Below are 16475 nucleotides of genomic sequence, written 5' to 3' on the forward strand. Positions count from 1 at the left end.
ACTTCTGACAAACTTTCAGTTTTCACACTACACGTGTCAACCTTCAGTTGCCACGGTTCTAGTGCAAATTATGTGTGTGATAACCTTTCTTTTTCAGTTACTATAGTAATTGTCCTTAGGACTGGCGACCACAATTTCCCCCAAATCTCAAATATCTAATTACCGCTAGTTAATTGTTAACGTAATGGCCGCACATTTACTTTCTTTATTAACTTTACTGCTTTTCAAAATTAATTTCCACCTATTTCATTAGCATTTTTCCTTTCATTTAGATGTAACCCTTTCCTCCCTCTTTACCGACAGATTAACTTCGGTGACGATTGCTCTTCCCAAATTTCCATTAGGTACACGCGGTTTAATTTTTCACTGTCATTAAGGTCGATAAGTGAGGGGGAGGTTACAACTTCAATACAAGTACGCATTTTGTTGTCCGAGTGCCAGATGTCAGTTCGTGTGAAACATTTCCATGTCGGTTGACTTGGTCGGTGAATACAGGGGTGCTTAATGCTGTTTGTGGATGACGATGAAGTTGTCCGATGACGTCCGATATGTGCTCGATTGGAGACAGATATACTGTTTGAGCAGTCCAAGGCAATATGCCGACGCTCTGTAGACCATGTTAGGTTACAACAGTGGTATGTGAGCGAGCCATTACCCTGTTGGAAAACAACCTCTGGAAAGCTGTTCTTTAATGACAGCACGAGGTTTCGAATCACCTGACTGAAGTACAAATTTGCAGTCAGGGTGATTGGGATAACCACTAGAGAGCTCATGCTTTCATACGGAATCGCATCCCAGACCACAATTCCCAGTTCTAGGCCATGTGTGCCTAGCAAGCAGACAGGTTGGTTGCAGAACCTCATCTGGAATCTTCCTAACAAACACACGGCCATCACTGGCACCGAGGCAGAACCAGCTTTTATCAGAAAACACGACACACCTCCACCCTGCCCTCCAATGACCTCTCGCTATACACCACCGAAGTCGCAGATAGTGGTGGGGGTCGTTGGAATATACGAGATGCATTCAAGTTCTAAGGCCTCCGATTTTTTTTCTCCGGACTGGAAAGAGATACAAACACGCACATTGTTTTAAAATGAGGCCACGTTCATTGTCAATACGTCCCAGAGATGGCAGCACCGTACGGCAGATGGAGTTTTACCGCCAGCGGCGAGAATGAGAACTGTTTTAAATACTTAAAATGGCGACGTTTTCCTTCCTTGAACAGCGTGCAATCATTCGTTTTCTGAATTGCGTGGTGTGAAACAAATTGAAATTCATCGACAGCTGGAGGAGACATGTGGTGATGGAGTTATGGATGTGTCGAAAGTGCATTCGTGGGTGTGACAGTTTAATGAAGGCAGAACATCGTGTGGCAACAAACTGAAACAATCTCGGGCTTGCACAAGCAGGTCTGACAACATGATCGAGAAAGTGGAGACAATTGTTTTGGGGGATCGCCGAATGACTGTTGAACAGATCGCCTCCAGAGTTGGCATTTCTGTGGGTTCTGTGCACACAGTCCTGCATGACGACCTGAAAATGCAAGAAGTGTCATCCAGGTGGGTGTCACGAATGTTGACGGACGACCATATGGCTGCCCGTGTGGCATGTTGCCGAGCAATGTTGACGCGCAACGACAGCATGAATGGGACTTTCTTTTCGTCGGTTGTGACAATGGATGAGACGTGGATGCCATTTTTCAATCCAGAAACAAAGCGCCAGTCAGCTCAATGGAAGCACACAGATTCGCCGCCACCAAAAAAATTTCGGGTAACCGCCAGTGCTGGAAAAATTATGGTGTCCATGTTCTGAGACAGCGAGGGCGTAATCCTTACCCATTGCGTTCCAAAGGGCACTACGGTAACAGGTGCATCCTACGAAAAAGTTTTGAGGAACAAATTCCTTCCTGCACTGCAACAAAAACGTCCGGGAAGGGCTGCGCGTGTGCTGTTTCACCAAGACAACGCACCCGCACATCGAGCTAATGTTACGCAACAGTTTCTTCGTGATAACTCAACTTTGAAGTGATTCCTCATGCTCCCTACTCACCTGACCTGGATCCTAGTGACTTTTGGCTTTTTCCAACAATGAAAGACACTCTCCATGGCCGCACATTCACCAGCCGTGCTGCTATTGCCTCAGGGATTTTCCAGTGGTCAAAACAGACTCCTAAATAAGCATTCGCCGCTGCCATGGAATCATGGCGTCAGCGTTGTGAAAAATGTGTACGTCTGCAGGGCGATTACGTCGAGAAGTAACGCCAGTTTCAACGATTTCGGGTTAGTAGTTGATTAGAAAAAAAAAAATCGGAGGCCTTAGAACTTGAATGCACCTCGTACGCTACGGGGCATCTTGCTCGGAGCTCTCCTCGAAGTAACCAACTTGCAACGGTTCGTTGTGTCTCTGTGGTGGCAGTTGCTGCTCAAATGGCTTTTGCATTTGCAGGGTGATGTACCAAAGCGACTCGCCGAGCGCGATGATCATCCCCCTAGGTAATGCCAGGTGGCCGTCCGGAGCCCGTTTTTCTTGCGACTCTGCATTCCCGTGACTACGGCTGCCAGCAATCATGCACAGTGGCTACATTCCTGCCAAGTCTTTCTACATTGTCGCAGAGGGAACATCCAGCTTCTCATAGCCCTATTAAGAGACCTCGTTCAAATTCAATGAGGTGCTAATAATGGTGTCTTTTTCGCCTTAAAAGCATTCTTGACTAACATCAACTCACCACGTCCAATCTCAAAGATAACATACGGTCACGATCGTTACAGCATGTATTTCAAGCAAATCTGATTTCCATCCTCATAGTGGCACTACTGGCACCACTCTTATGTGACTGCCGCGAAACTGGAATAGATGTCATCTTTCAGATGTAGAAACACCCCAACCAACTGTCGTTTAAGTCGTGCAACTCCTTCTTGGTGTCGCGATATTTTTCCGCCAGTGTATTTTTTATTTAAGTTGTTGTTGTTGTGGTCTTCAGTCCTGAGACTGGTTTGATGCAGCTCTCCATGCTACTCTATCCTGTGCAAGCTTCTTCATCTCCCAGTACCTACTGCAACCTACATCCTTCTGAATCTGCTTAGTGTATTCATCTCTTGGTCTCCCTCTACGATTTTTACCCTCCACGCTGTCCTCCAGTACTAAATTGGTGATCCCTTGATGCCTCACAACATGTCCTACCAACCGATCCCTTCGTCTAGTCAAGTTGTGCCAAAACTTCTCTTCTTCCCAATCCTATTCAGTACCTCCTCATTAGTTATGTGATCTACCCATCTAATCTTCAGCATTCTTCTGTAGCACCACATTTCGAAAGCTTCTATTCTCTTCTTGTCCAAACTATTTACCGTCCATGTTTCACTTCCATACATGGCTACACTCCATACAAATACTTTCAGAAAAGACTTCCTGACACTTGAATCTATACTCGATGTTAACAAATGTCTCTTCTTCAGAAACGCTTTCCTTGCCATTGCCAGTCTACATTTTATATCCTCTCTACTTCGACCATCATCAATTAGTTTGCTACCCAAATAGCAAAATTCCTTTACTACTTTAAGTGTCTCATTTCCTAATCTAATTCCCTCAGCATCGCCCGACTTAATTCGACTACATTCCATTATCCTCGTTTTGCTTTTGTTAATGTTCATCTTATACCCTCCTTTCAAGACACCGTCCATTCCGTTCAGCTGCTCTTCCAAGTCCTTTGCTGTCTCTGACAGAATTACAATGTCTTCGGTGAACCTCAAAGTTTTTATTTCCTCTCCATGGATTTTAATACCTACTCCGAACTTTTCTTTTGTTTCCTTTACTGCTTGCTCAATATACAGATTGAATAATATCGGGGAGAGGCTACAACCTTGTCTCACTCCCTTCCCAACCACTGCTTCCCTTTCATGTCCCTCGACTCTTATAACTGCCATCTGCTTTCTCTACAAATTGTAAATAGCCTTTCGCTCACTGTATTTTACCCCTGCCACCTTCAGAATTTGAAAGAGAGTATTCCAGTCAACATTGTCAAAAGCTTTCTCTAAGTCTACAAATGCTAGAAATGTAGGTTTGCCTTTCCTTAATGTTTCTTTCTTCTGAGATAGGTATTTAACTATACAGGGTTTTTCGAAAATACTTTCACGAACTTTGGGCACAGGTTTCTTAGGCCAAAAAGGGATAAAAGTTCATATAAAAATTATGTGCGAGAATCCTTCGTTTTCCAGTTATTAACGAAACCTGACGTTCAACGGCTTTCCAGGTACAACCCAACAGTTTCACTTATCTATGGACCCATTTGATATTGTATCCTAGATGCCGCTGTGTTGTCATGAAGACTTGTTTGCATTCATCATTCAACAGTCTTCAATGTGTCCATTGTGTACATGTACTACAGGCTGTTAGTTAACTGAAAGTTCTTCTTTTAAACTTGGCAGGACATTCATTTCGTCAGCAGTCTGATTTGATATTATGCATAGCCGCACGAATGGTAAGGGACGCGAGGGTGCACGGCTGTATCAGACGGCGTTTCCTGACCGAAGGCCACAGAGTCATCCCATTTGTGGTGTTGTGTATTTTCGCGTTGCCAAGACAGTAAAATGGTTCAAATGGCTCTGAGCACTATGCGACTTAACTTCTGAGGTCATCAGTCGCCTAGAACGTAGAACTAATTAAACCTAACTAACCTAAGGACATCACACACATCCATGCCCGAGGAGGATTCGAACCTGCTACCGTAGCAGTCGCGCGGTTCCAGACTGAAGCGCCTAGAACCGCTCGGCCACACCGGCCGGCACAGGTGGATCCCACAGGTAAGTTTAACATCCTCTCAGGAGACATATGGTGTATACATATGTGTGCAAATACTTGTCATGAACGAATATGTTCAATATTTCTTCCTAAGCCAGTGAGATCGATTTAAACTAATTTGTACACGTATTATTTACTATCCGGAAAGAAATGCTGTGCACTAAAAACCATCAGCCTCACATCGGGACGAGGGTGACAACGTCGTGATGACAAAGAAGGGCCGAGGAGGATGTGGACGGCGAGAGGGGGATCAGGGAATGATAAACAAGGAGGGAGGGAGAGATGGTCAGAGAGAGAGGAGCAGGAGGAGAGGGGAAAGAGAGAGGGAGAGGAGGAGAAAGGGGAGTGAGAGGAAGACACAGACAGAAGAAGACATGGAGGAGGCAGACATGGACAGAGGAACGGAGAGCAGGAGATGGAGAGGGAGGAGGAGATAGAGGGAAGAGATGAAGAGAGAGTGGGCGAAGTAGAAAATGGACAGAGAGGGGGCAGGAAGTGTTGGACAGAGAGAGGGGGGAGGAGGAGGCAGAGGAGGAGGGGGGAGGTGGAAATAGACAGGAGGGAGAAGGAGATGGACTAATAGAAGACGGCAGTAAATAAATACCCAGGCAACGCCGTTGTTTTTGGTTAGTGGTTAAATAAACCAAATGTGCTGCAAGGAAAGACTGCTTGTATCACAACAAAATATGTATATTTACATAACTGTTCGTTATTTTATAAACCACTCTCAAAGCCTAATACCTATAAACTAAATATGTTTAGATAAAAACAAAATAAACATTCAGTTTCAAAAGACGCAAATATATATTCTTATCAACATTATAAGCATAATTGAAACAGAAAATGAAGGAAAACGGCTGCACAATATAAACTGTCTTGTTATCAAACTGGACTCACACGACATATTCTGTGATTAAGATAGCCCACCCAGTAGCAGACAACTTCTAAACAGCAGCCTTATTATAATAAGTACTTCCTCACCTACAAGCGACATACGCGTTGCAAAGAATCAGTGGTCTCCAACAGCGGCCGTGTCCCGTAGTTACTCACAGAAATGGATCTTTATGAAACTCGCAGCCGCAACCGAAAACTGTTCCATAGTGCTACTGAAACGTGACATATTCTTAGAGCAGAGAAGGTATCAAGTTTCTCCCGCACGCCTTTTTCGGAGGAGCTCAGCAAACCGCGATGGCAGGAGACGATACGGCGCATCTTATTGACTCAAACAACCCATTTAAATGCCCGGAGGGACAGAGAAACTCATTCCGCACGGCGAGATAAAGACATTTGATGCCACAGTCTTACCATATGTGTGTAATATTAATGCCATATAATAACCGTAATTTTACACGTAATGACCACTTTGAAATATTGGAACAGCTTTGACCTTCTCGGCCTGCCATTCGCTGGCTTTTCTCCCAGTCAGCGTGAGCGCTGCTATGCCAACCAAATGCTGTACAGTACCCCGAAATGAAAAAGAAAACACGTTTGTTGAGAGCCGTAAACCAACGGTGCGTTGTTCGTGAAATTAGTAATGCAAGCATTTGTCGATAATACACAGTGTTTATCGTCGTCCAATAGCTCGTGGAACGGGCAGGAGTAAATCGATTAGTCATGTCCTTAATCAGCTGTCAGCTCACGTTTACCGAATCGCTGTACATTATTACTCCGACAAATCTGGGATCCGCCGCTCTTCTCATTGTACGTTTGTATGACTCCTGTTGCCCCATTACCTTCTCCTATAAATTCAAGTCTCACAGACGTCGCGTTAAAATATTAGCGGACTTCAAACAACTTGTTTTTTGATCGTTAATAGCATAATCCTTTCATGTCTTCATTTATAACATAATCCGAATTTTTGAAAGCATAAAACTGCAAGACAGTATCTGTGTAGTTAATAAATTTTTGGATAATATTTTAGTTCTCGCTTCTGATAAAAAGTGAGAGAAGTACGTGATTCGGTAAGATAGAAATGACCGTGAGTCAAGCTCTTAATTCAAGGGAGTGTCACACACCACTAGCTTCCTCACTTCCTTTGTGCTTCCGATGCATAGAAAAAAAAAAGACCATAGGACGGCATCAAACCACTCAGTGGACAGAAGGGTTGGACACAAAAAAAGAAAAGAAAAAGCAACGACATAGGTAAAAAATGTGTACCCAACGTCCCCAGTGAACAAGACTCACAACCTCTTGACATCAACGATTTTAATACAAAACTAAAGCATTTTTTGGATCGTCTTACTGTGGACGTCAATTTTATCATTGGCGTGTTGTCTGCCTTTTAAGCTATGTTTGTTAAGAGATATGACGTGCATCGTGGAGCTCTAGATTAACATAGTAGCAAAGGGGCACAACACTAATAACAATCATGTCGAAGTGTAGGTAGGAATGGATAGTTGCCGAGCCAGTTCTGTGTGTAGTTTTCTTTTGAATGAACTTAATAGAGAATAACATATGTGGCTTAAGCATGAAGTGTCCCATGTTTTAAAAGTTAAAAATATCGTTGCATCTTCAACCCGCGACTTCTTTTTCTCTGGCTGTCGGCCAATGTGAGAAACAACGAAAATTATGTGAGCATAGGAAATATTGGAGTGTATCTGCTGAACGTTATATACATTCTCAGTTACGTACGTTATGGGATAATTATTATAAAGTGGTAGCATTATACGTTTCATCATTAATAAACACCAGTTGTTTTTCGGTTTATTTAGCAAGAAACTACACTTCATTTCCAGAAACTGAAACAGGTCAGCAGAGTAAGAATAGCACACAGTTTATTCAGGAAAACTAATTTCTTAGTTTTCTTAAAATTAGAAGTATGCAACTGAAATCGAGGTCTAGCTATCCAGATTTAAAGTGGTCCCCCTAAACAGTCGGTTTCCTGATAAAGTTTTTAAGAGACTCCTACCAGTCACAAAATTTTGTTGAGTTACTTAAATTACTTGACTAAGCAACATGTTTCGAGGTATAAACCTCATTTCACGGTACAATGGCAATACAGAATGCGTATAACAAAATACACACATATAATAAAGTTGCACTTTACAGTCTTGGTACGTGCTGTGGTTACCCTGTGAAAAGCTTAATATGCGGGAATATTCATTTTGTTCGTCTGCTGTTCACATTTTTTTTTGTTAAATAATTACTCCCTTTGTTAATATGATGCAGCAGTCTTCTTGTGATGAACTCAGTTACTTACATTGGTATGGGTCCTTGGATCTTGTTAATAATTGTTCACAAATTTGCAATGGACAGTTGAAATGCGCTTTCACAATTTACATGGGCCTAAATCAAATTCAAATAACGGGCAAAACTATTCAGAGGAGGTTACGTCACCAAAGAAAAATAAGAGCGAATGTGGACAGGATATGCCATCACAGCAGGCTGGGACAAAAGATATAATAATAATCAAAAGAAGCACCTGCTAGTGAAAGTAAATAACCCTCCATAGGCTGCCGCTCAGTGAATAGTAAGAAAGCCATGGTGAGTTACAGGGTAAATTTCAGAGGGATTGATTTCACTGTGGGCATTGCGTCTTGGTTTTCCAGATTAAGTTGTTTAATATTTTTGGATTACAGTAACACCGATTAAGTACATCATTTATTCAGCGGCGTATCACACAGTAAATTTGCTTAACACAAACATTACGCATTTCATATTCATTCGAAAACAAACACATAAATTTTTTAAAGACCGTTGCACATTTATAAATAACGTTACAAAAGTGTCCCATGCGTATAGCTCCAGCAACCATTATGCGTTCAAAGTCTGTTAACTCATGTCGTGCGATCATAATCACGTCGGAAAGGATCTCCCTTGCATCACCTCAGTACAAACGACATCTCCGCCGATGCACTGCCCTCGACGTCAAGCAGATGTGCAGAACTATAGACCTGTATCTCTAACGCCGATCACTTGTAGAATTTTGGAACACGTATTATGTTCGAGTATAATGACTTTTCTGGAAACTAGAAATCAACTCGGTAGGAATCAGCATGGGTTTCGAAAAAGACTATCGTGTGAAACCCAGCTCGCGCTATTCGTCCACGAGACTCAGAGGGCCATAGACACGGGTTCCCAGGTAGATGCCGTGTTTCCTGACTTCCGCAAGGCGTTCGATACAGTTCTCCACAGTCGTTTGATGAACAAAGTAAGAGCATATGGACTATCAGACCAATTGTGTGATTGGATTGAAGAGTTCCTAGATAATAGAACGCAGCATGTCATTCTCAATGGGGAGAAGTCTTCCGAAGTAAGAATGATTTCAGGTGTGCCGCAGGGGAGTGTCGTAGGACCGTTGCTATTCATAATATATATAAATGACCTTGTGGATAACATCGGAAGTTCACTGAGGCTTTTTGCGGATGATGCTGTAGTATGTCGAGAGGTTGTAACAATGGAAAATTATACTGAAATACAGGGGGATCTGCAGCGAATTGACGCATGATGCAGGGAATGGCAATTGAATCTCAATGTAGACAAGTGTAATGTGCTGCGAATAGACAGAAAGATAGATCCCTTATCATTTAGCTACAATATAGCAGGTCAGCAACTGGAAACACTTAATTCCATAAATTATCTGGGAGTACGCGTTAGGAGTGGTTTAAAATAGAATGACCACATAAAATTAATCGTCGGTAAAGCAGATGCCAGACTGAGATTCATTGGAAGAATCCTAGGGAAATGCAGTCCGAAAACAAAGGAAGTAGGTTACAGTGGACTTGTTCGTCCAGTGATTGAATACTGCTCAGCAGTGTGGGATCCGTACCAGATAGGGTTGATAGAAGAGATAGAGTAGATCCAACGGGGAGCAGAGCGCTTCGTTACAGGATCATTTAGTAATCGTGAAAGCGTTACGGAGATGATAGATAAACTCCAGTGGAAGACTCTGTAAGAGAGACGCTCAGTAGCTCGGTACGGGCTTTTGTTGAAGTTTCGAGAACATACCTTCACCGAGGAGTCAAGCAGTATATTGCTCCCTCCTACGTATAACTCGTGAAGAGACTATGAGAACAAAATCAGAGAGATTAGAGCCCACACAGACGCATACCGACAATCTTTCTTTCCATGAACAATACGAGACTCCAATAGAAGGGAGAACCGATAGAGGTATTCAAGGTACCTTCCGCCACACACCGTCAGCTGGCTTGCGTAGTATGAATGTAGATGTAGATGTAGATATACGTTGGGTGCACGATACTGCCGTCATCTGTATATGAGCATACCGGTATCCCATGGGTTCTGTCACCTCGCTGCGTATGTCGTTTGGGGCGACCAGATGGAGCTGAACGTGTAACACGTAAGATCACAATATGTGGAGACGTCTGGAAACGATCTTTATACTGCAGTTGTAAATAGGCTGTTTAGGTTTTTTTATTGGTAACGCCACATAGCGCTCTGTATGAAAATCACTGTCTGTGCTGTGTGCAGTCTGTGGCTAGTTTGCATTGTTGTCTGTCATTGTAGTGTTGGGCAGCGGCAGCTGGATGTGAACAGCGCGTAGCGTTGCGCAGTTGGAGGTGAGCCGCCAGCAGTGGTGGATGTGGGGAGAGAAATGGCGGAGACTTGAAATTTGTAAGACTGGATGGCATATATATTATGATTATTAAGGTAAATACATTGTTTGTTCTCTATTAAAATCTTTCATTTGCTAACTGTGCCCATCAGTAGTTAGTGCCTTCAGTAGTTTGAATCTTTTATTTAGCTGGCAGTAGTGGCGCTCGCGGTATTGCAGTAGTTCGAGTAACGAAGATTTTTGGTGAGGTAAGTGATTTGTGAAAGGTACAGGTTAATGTTAGTCAGGGCCATTCCTTTGTAGGGATTTCTGAATGTCAGATTGCGTTGGGCTAAAAAATATTGTGTGTCAGTTTAAGCACAGTCTTGTATAAATGTTCAAAAGGGGACGTTTCACAGTGGATTCCGAATCTCTAATGAAGATGATGAAGATGACGATCATGAAACGACACCTGCAGGATGTAAAAGGAGGTGATCGTTTCTGCCTCTCGTTCGGTTATATCAGTAGTCGGGACGCTCCCGTTACAGGGCCCAATTTCTGCCCGATGCAGCAAAGACGGAACTAAAGGCCGCCGAAGTACGACGCCGACGAGGATACCGCTTTGACGGTGAGCGGGCTGCATATTTCATCTGCAAACAAACGACTCGCCTGCCGCGAGACGGAGTGGGCTGTGTGCCTGGTACCTCGTTCCGGTGCTGCGAAGTTCAGAAACGAATCGGTTCTGTCTCTAACGAGAGCCTAATGATGCTGAAACCGTCACGCGTGGTCTTAGGCGGCCGTACAAGGCGCGCCCTAATGAAGCAGCGGAAATTTAAGCTGGTGCTCCGCTTGATCCATCCATTCCGCGACGCGGCGCGGCGCGGCTAAGGGTGAGGTGGGGAGAGGGTGGGGGTTCAGGCCCAGACACGGGGAAAGGTCGCTGCGGGTCGATGCGCTTAAGAACACTCCGTCATGCAGGCCACACCCAGCGCGAAGCGGGGCGCGAGCCCTGAACCGAGTTACGCTTTACCGCCCGCTGGCTACATCAAGGGCAGCGCCTCTACGATGGCGACAACGTGAATATCGCCCGTTCCGTCGAAATAATACCGATCGCCCGGAGGATAGCACGCACCACTCGAACTGCACACAAGCCATCAATAGGTTGTTGTTGTTGTTGTTGTTGTTGTTGTGGTCTTCTGTTCCGAGACTGGTTTGATGCAGCTCTCCATGCTACTCTATCCCGTGCAAGCTTCTTCATCTCCCAGTACTTACTGCAGCCTACAGCCTTCCGAACCTGCTTAGTGTATTCATCTCTTGGTCTCCCTCTACGATTTTTGCCCTCGACGCTGTCCTCCAGTACTAAATTGGTGATCCCTCGATGCCTCAGACCATGTCCTACCAACCGATCCCTTCTTCTGGTCAAGTTGTGCCACAAACTCCTCTTCTCCCCAATTCTATTCAATACCTCCTCATTAGTTATGTGATCTAGCCATCTAATCTTCAGCATTCTTCTGTAGCACCACATTTCGAAAGCTTCTGTTCTCTTCTTGTCCAAACTATTAATCGTCCATGTTTCACTTCCACACATGGCTACACTCCATACAAATACTTTCAGAAACGACTTCCTGACACTTAAATCTATACTCGATGTCAACAAATTTCTCTTCTTCAGAAACGCTTTCCTTGCCATTGCCAGTCTACATTTTATATCCTCTCTACTTCGACCATCATCAGTTATTTTGCTCCCCAAATAGCAAAACTCCTTTACTGCTTTAAGTGTCTCATTTCCTAATCTAATTCCCTCAGCACCAACCGACTTAATTCGACTACATTCCGTTATCATCGTTTTCCTTTTGTTGATGTTCATCTTATATCTTCCTTTCAAGACGCTGTCCATTCCGTTCAACTGCTCTTCCAAGTCATTTGCTGTCTCTGACAGAATTACAATGTCATCGGCGAACCTCAAAGTTTCTATTTCTTCTCCATGGATTTTCATACCTACTCCGAATTTTTCTTTTGTTTCCTTTATTGCTTGCTCAATATACAGATTGAATAACATCGGGGAGAGGCTACAACCATCAATAGGAACAACACAAAATCTCCCCCTAGAAACATTTGATCTGAAACATAGACAGTAAGTCCGATCGTCTTTTTCTTCTTGTCCCTTTTTCCCGCATCGGCGACAGGTCGACATTGTTACGTACGGATTTCGCGTGCTTAATTTGAGGGGTGGCCAGATGCCCTTCATGTCGCCATAACGTTACCCCCCGCCCACCCCCACCACCACCCGCAACCAACGGCCTGTGCTTAGTGTCATTCATGTGAAAGCAAGCGAAAATTTTCTAAATGTTTACGAACCGTGTTGTTGCGGTGTCATAATTCAATACCAGCCCTACCGGCTTCGCACGTTTCCGACAAACGCTGGTACCAGTTGCATTTGGAGCCAGTGCATCCAGGGATGCGCGCCCGCTGCGCCACGCCTTCAGTGGCTCTGACTATGACCGCCCTCTGACAGCACGATGTGGGATGGAAGACAGCAGCTACACGGACCAGTTTCAGTCGCAGTCTTCAGTCTTAATCAGCCTTCGACCGTTCAGTTCTTGGTAAGTAGTGATGTAAGTAGGCTGTTTAGGTTTTTATATTGGTAACGCCACGTAGAGCTCTGTATGAAAATCACTGGCTGTGCTGTGTGCAGTCTGTGGTTGGTTAGCATTGTTGTAATATTCGCTACTGTAGTGTTGGGCAGTTGGATGTGAACAGCGCGTAGCGTTGCGCAGTTGGAGGTGAGCCGCCAGCAGTGGTGGATGTGGGGAGAGAGATGGCGGAGTTTTGAGAGCGGATGATCTGGATGTGTGTCCATCAGAGAGAGTAAATTTGTAAGACTAGACGTCATGAACTGATATATATTATGACTTTTACTATTAAGGTAAATACATTGTTTGTTCTCTATCAAAATCTTTCATTTGCTAACTATGCCAATCGGTAGTTAGTGACTTCAGTAGTTAGAATCTTTTATTTAGCTGGCACTATTGGCGCTCGCTGTATTGCAGTAGTCTGAGTGACGAAGATTTCGTGAGGTAAGTGCTTCATGAAAGGTATAGGTTTTTGTTAGTCAGGGCCATTCTTTTGTAGGGATTATTAAAAGTCAGATTGCGTTGCGCTAAAAAAAATATTGTGTGTCAGTTTAGTGTTGATCAGAATAAGTAAAGAGAGTAATGTCTGAGTACGTCCAGTTTTGCTCAGCTGTTTGAAAAGCAAGTTATGTAAGAGGTTTATCAGCACAGTCATTCACTAATTTTTCTAAGGGGACGTTTCAGTGAGAGTCTCACGCTGCAGGACATTTTTAGTTGACTTCTTGTTATAGTTGGACTTAACTGCTGTTTGTTCTTTTGTAATGTTTCTTTGGAGTGCTTAAAGAAAGCTACAAGTTAAGTAAAACTACCGTTTAGTGTATTTATGTGTTCGCTATTAGTTTCTGGCCCTGTCCAGCTTCTATACGACGACACAAATTGCACCGTTCTGTAGTCCAGCTCACCTTACCATTGTGTACCAAGCAGTACATAACAGTAACTGAGGTGGAACTTGGTTACCAGCCCTGTATTCACGTAGTCTAATGTGGACAACCGCCTAGAAACCACATCCAAGCTGGCCGGCGCAACAAACCTCGTCGTTAATCTGCCAGATGGATTCTATGGGGGCCAATATACCTCCCCGTCCTGCAAGGAGTGCTTTAACACACACGGCCATTTGGGCCGATTATCTACGTAATTCCAATTGCCGGTTTTACTAACTCTCGGAGCTGAATCAGTTCCATGATCTCATAAGAAGATATTGTACTTTTTTTTCTTTGTCAGCTAAGCATATACGAGGTGCATTCAAGTTCTAAGGCCTCCGTTTTTTTTTTCTAATTAACTACTCACCCGAAATCGATGAAACTGGCGTTACTTCTCGACGCAATCGCCCTGCAGACGTACAGATTTTTCACAACACTGACGCCATGATTCCATGGCAGCGGCGAAGGCTTCTTTAGTAGGAGTCTGTTTCGACCACTGGAAAATCGCTGAGGCAATAGCAGCACAGCTGGTGAATGTGCGGCGACGGAGAGTGTCTTTCATTGTTGGACAAAGCCAAAAGTCACTAGGAGCCAGGTCAGGTGAGTAGGGAGCATGAGGAATCACTTCAAAGTCGTTATCACGAAGAAACTGTTGCGTAACGTTAGCTCGATGTGCGGGTGCGTTGTCTTGGTAAAACAGCACACGCGCAGCCCTTCCCGGAAGTTTTTGTTGCAGTGCTTCCATTGAGCTGACTCGCGCTTTGTTTCTGGATTGAAAAATGGCATCCACGTCTCATCCATTGTCACAACCGACGAAAAGAAAGTCCCATGCATGCTGTCGTTGCGCGTCAACCTTGGTCGGCAACATGCCACACGGGCAGCCATGTGCTCGTCCGTCAGCATTCGTGGCAGCAACCTGGATGACACTTTTCGCATTTTCAGCTCGTCGTGCAGGATTGTGTGCACAGGACCACAGAAATGCCAACTCTGGAGGCGATCTGTTCAACAGTCATTCGGCGATACCCCAAAACAATTCTCTCCACTTTCTCGATCATGTCGTCAGACCGGCTTGTGCTAGCCCGAGGTTGTTTCGGTTTGTTGTCACACGATGTTCTGCCTTCATTAAACTGTCGCACCCACGAACGCACTTTCGACACATCCATAACTCCATCACCACATGTCTCCTTCAACTGTCGATGAATTTCAATTGGTTTCACACCACGCAAATTCAGAAAACGAATGATTGCACGCTGTTCAAGTAAGGAAAACGTCGCCATTTTAAGTATTTAAAACAGTTCTCATTCTCGCCGCTGGCGGTAAAATTCCATCTGCCGTACGGTGCTGCCATCTCTGGGACGTATTGACAATGAATGCGGCCTCATTTTAAAACAATGCACATGTTTCTATCTCTTTCCAGTCTGGAGGAAAAAAAATCGGAGGCCTTAGAACTTGAATGCACCTCGTATTACACGACAATACTGCCATCCCTAACTTTCTCAACTACCCTCTTCTAGAATGCAGAGTGCGCAAGAAACCTTTTTCTTTTGCAATCAGTCACTGATGACATATATGGAACTGTCATCAGTTAAGCACGTGGTTAGGTTAGAGGTTCAAATTATCCACCGCTGACGACTAGAAACATAAAGGAACGGCGAGCAGTCGCCGCAACTACATTGGTCAGTGTTTCGACAGAGATCGCTGCCAATGCCAATGTAATCTCCTGGCGAAGGTCCTTCGACGTTTGCGGCTTACTTAGACACACCTGATTTTTCACTGTTCTCCCACAAGTAAAAGTCCAGAGGGGCTAGATCCTGAAACGGTGGTGGAAACTCAGTGGGTCCTCTTCTTCCAATGCAGTGTCCCTGCAGATTGTCACCCAGGAAAGCTCGTACGACTAGGTGGTAATGTGGTGGTGCCCCGTTATGTTGGTAGAAAACCTCGATGAAGCGGACATAACACCTGGCACAATTAATTCGTGTAACATTCACAGGTACACATCTACAATGGCAGTATCATCAAAGTAAATTGGTCCTACTAAGCCCCTAGGTGATAGCCCACATCTCACATGGGCCGCTGGTAGATTAACCGTCTTATCAACAGGAAAAAGCTGATTTTCCGTGCCCAGAACAAGTAGTTATCCCGATTCACAGTTCCATTAAGTTTAAATTCTGTCCCATTAGACCATACTATCTTCGTTACAGATTGTTCAGCTTCAGTTACCATTTGTAGCTGCCATTCCCAGAACTGTATTCGACGATCAGGATCGTCATCATTAATCGTGGGATATAACCTTAGTGTAGTATTTTTTTGCTAATCCTCACTTCACAAGTACATTGCATGGCAGACTTGGGTGGAGCAGTAAAAATTTTTCCAACAGGGGAGCCGTCGAAGTAGGATCCGATGTCTTCCTTTGTGAATATCACAAATCGGTCCATGCGCCTCTAACTTGTCAATAATGCGTTCAATTGCTAGGCTACATAACAATTTTGATAAACCATTTCAGAATGCATTTTCGCTGCTTAAAAATCGAGTGTGCTCCAACAATTTTTTACCCCTCAGTGTCGTGATGAAAGTATCGAATGGTTCGAATGGCTCTGAGCACTATGGGACTTAACATCTATGGTCATCAGT

The sequence above is a fragment of the Schistocerca cancellata genome, chromosome 6 (assembly GCF_023864275.1).
Source record: "Schistocerca cancellata isolate TAMUIC-IGC-003103 chromosome 6, iqSchCanc2.1, whole genome shotgun sequence".
NCBI lineage: Eukaryota > Metazoa > Arthropoda > Insecta > Orthoptera > Acrididae > Schistocerca > Schistocerca cancellata.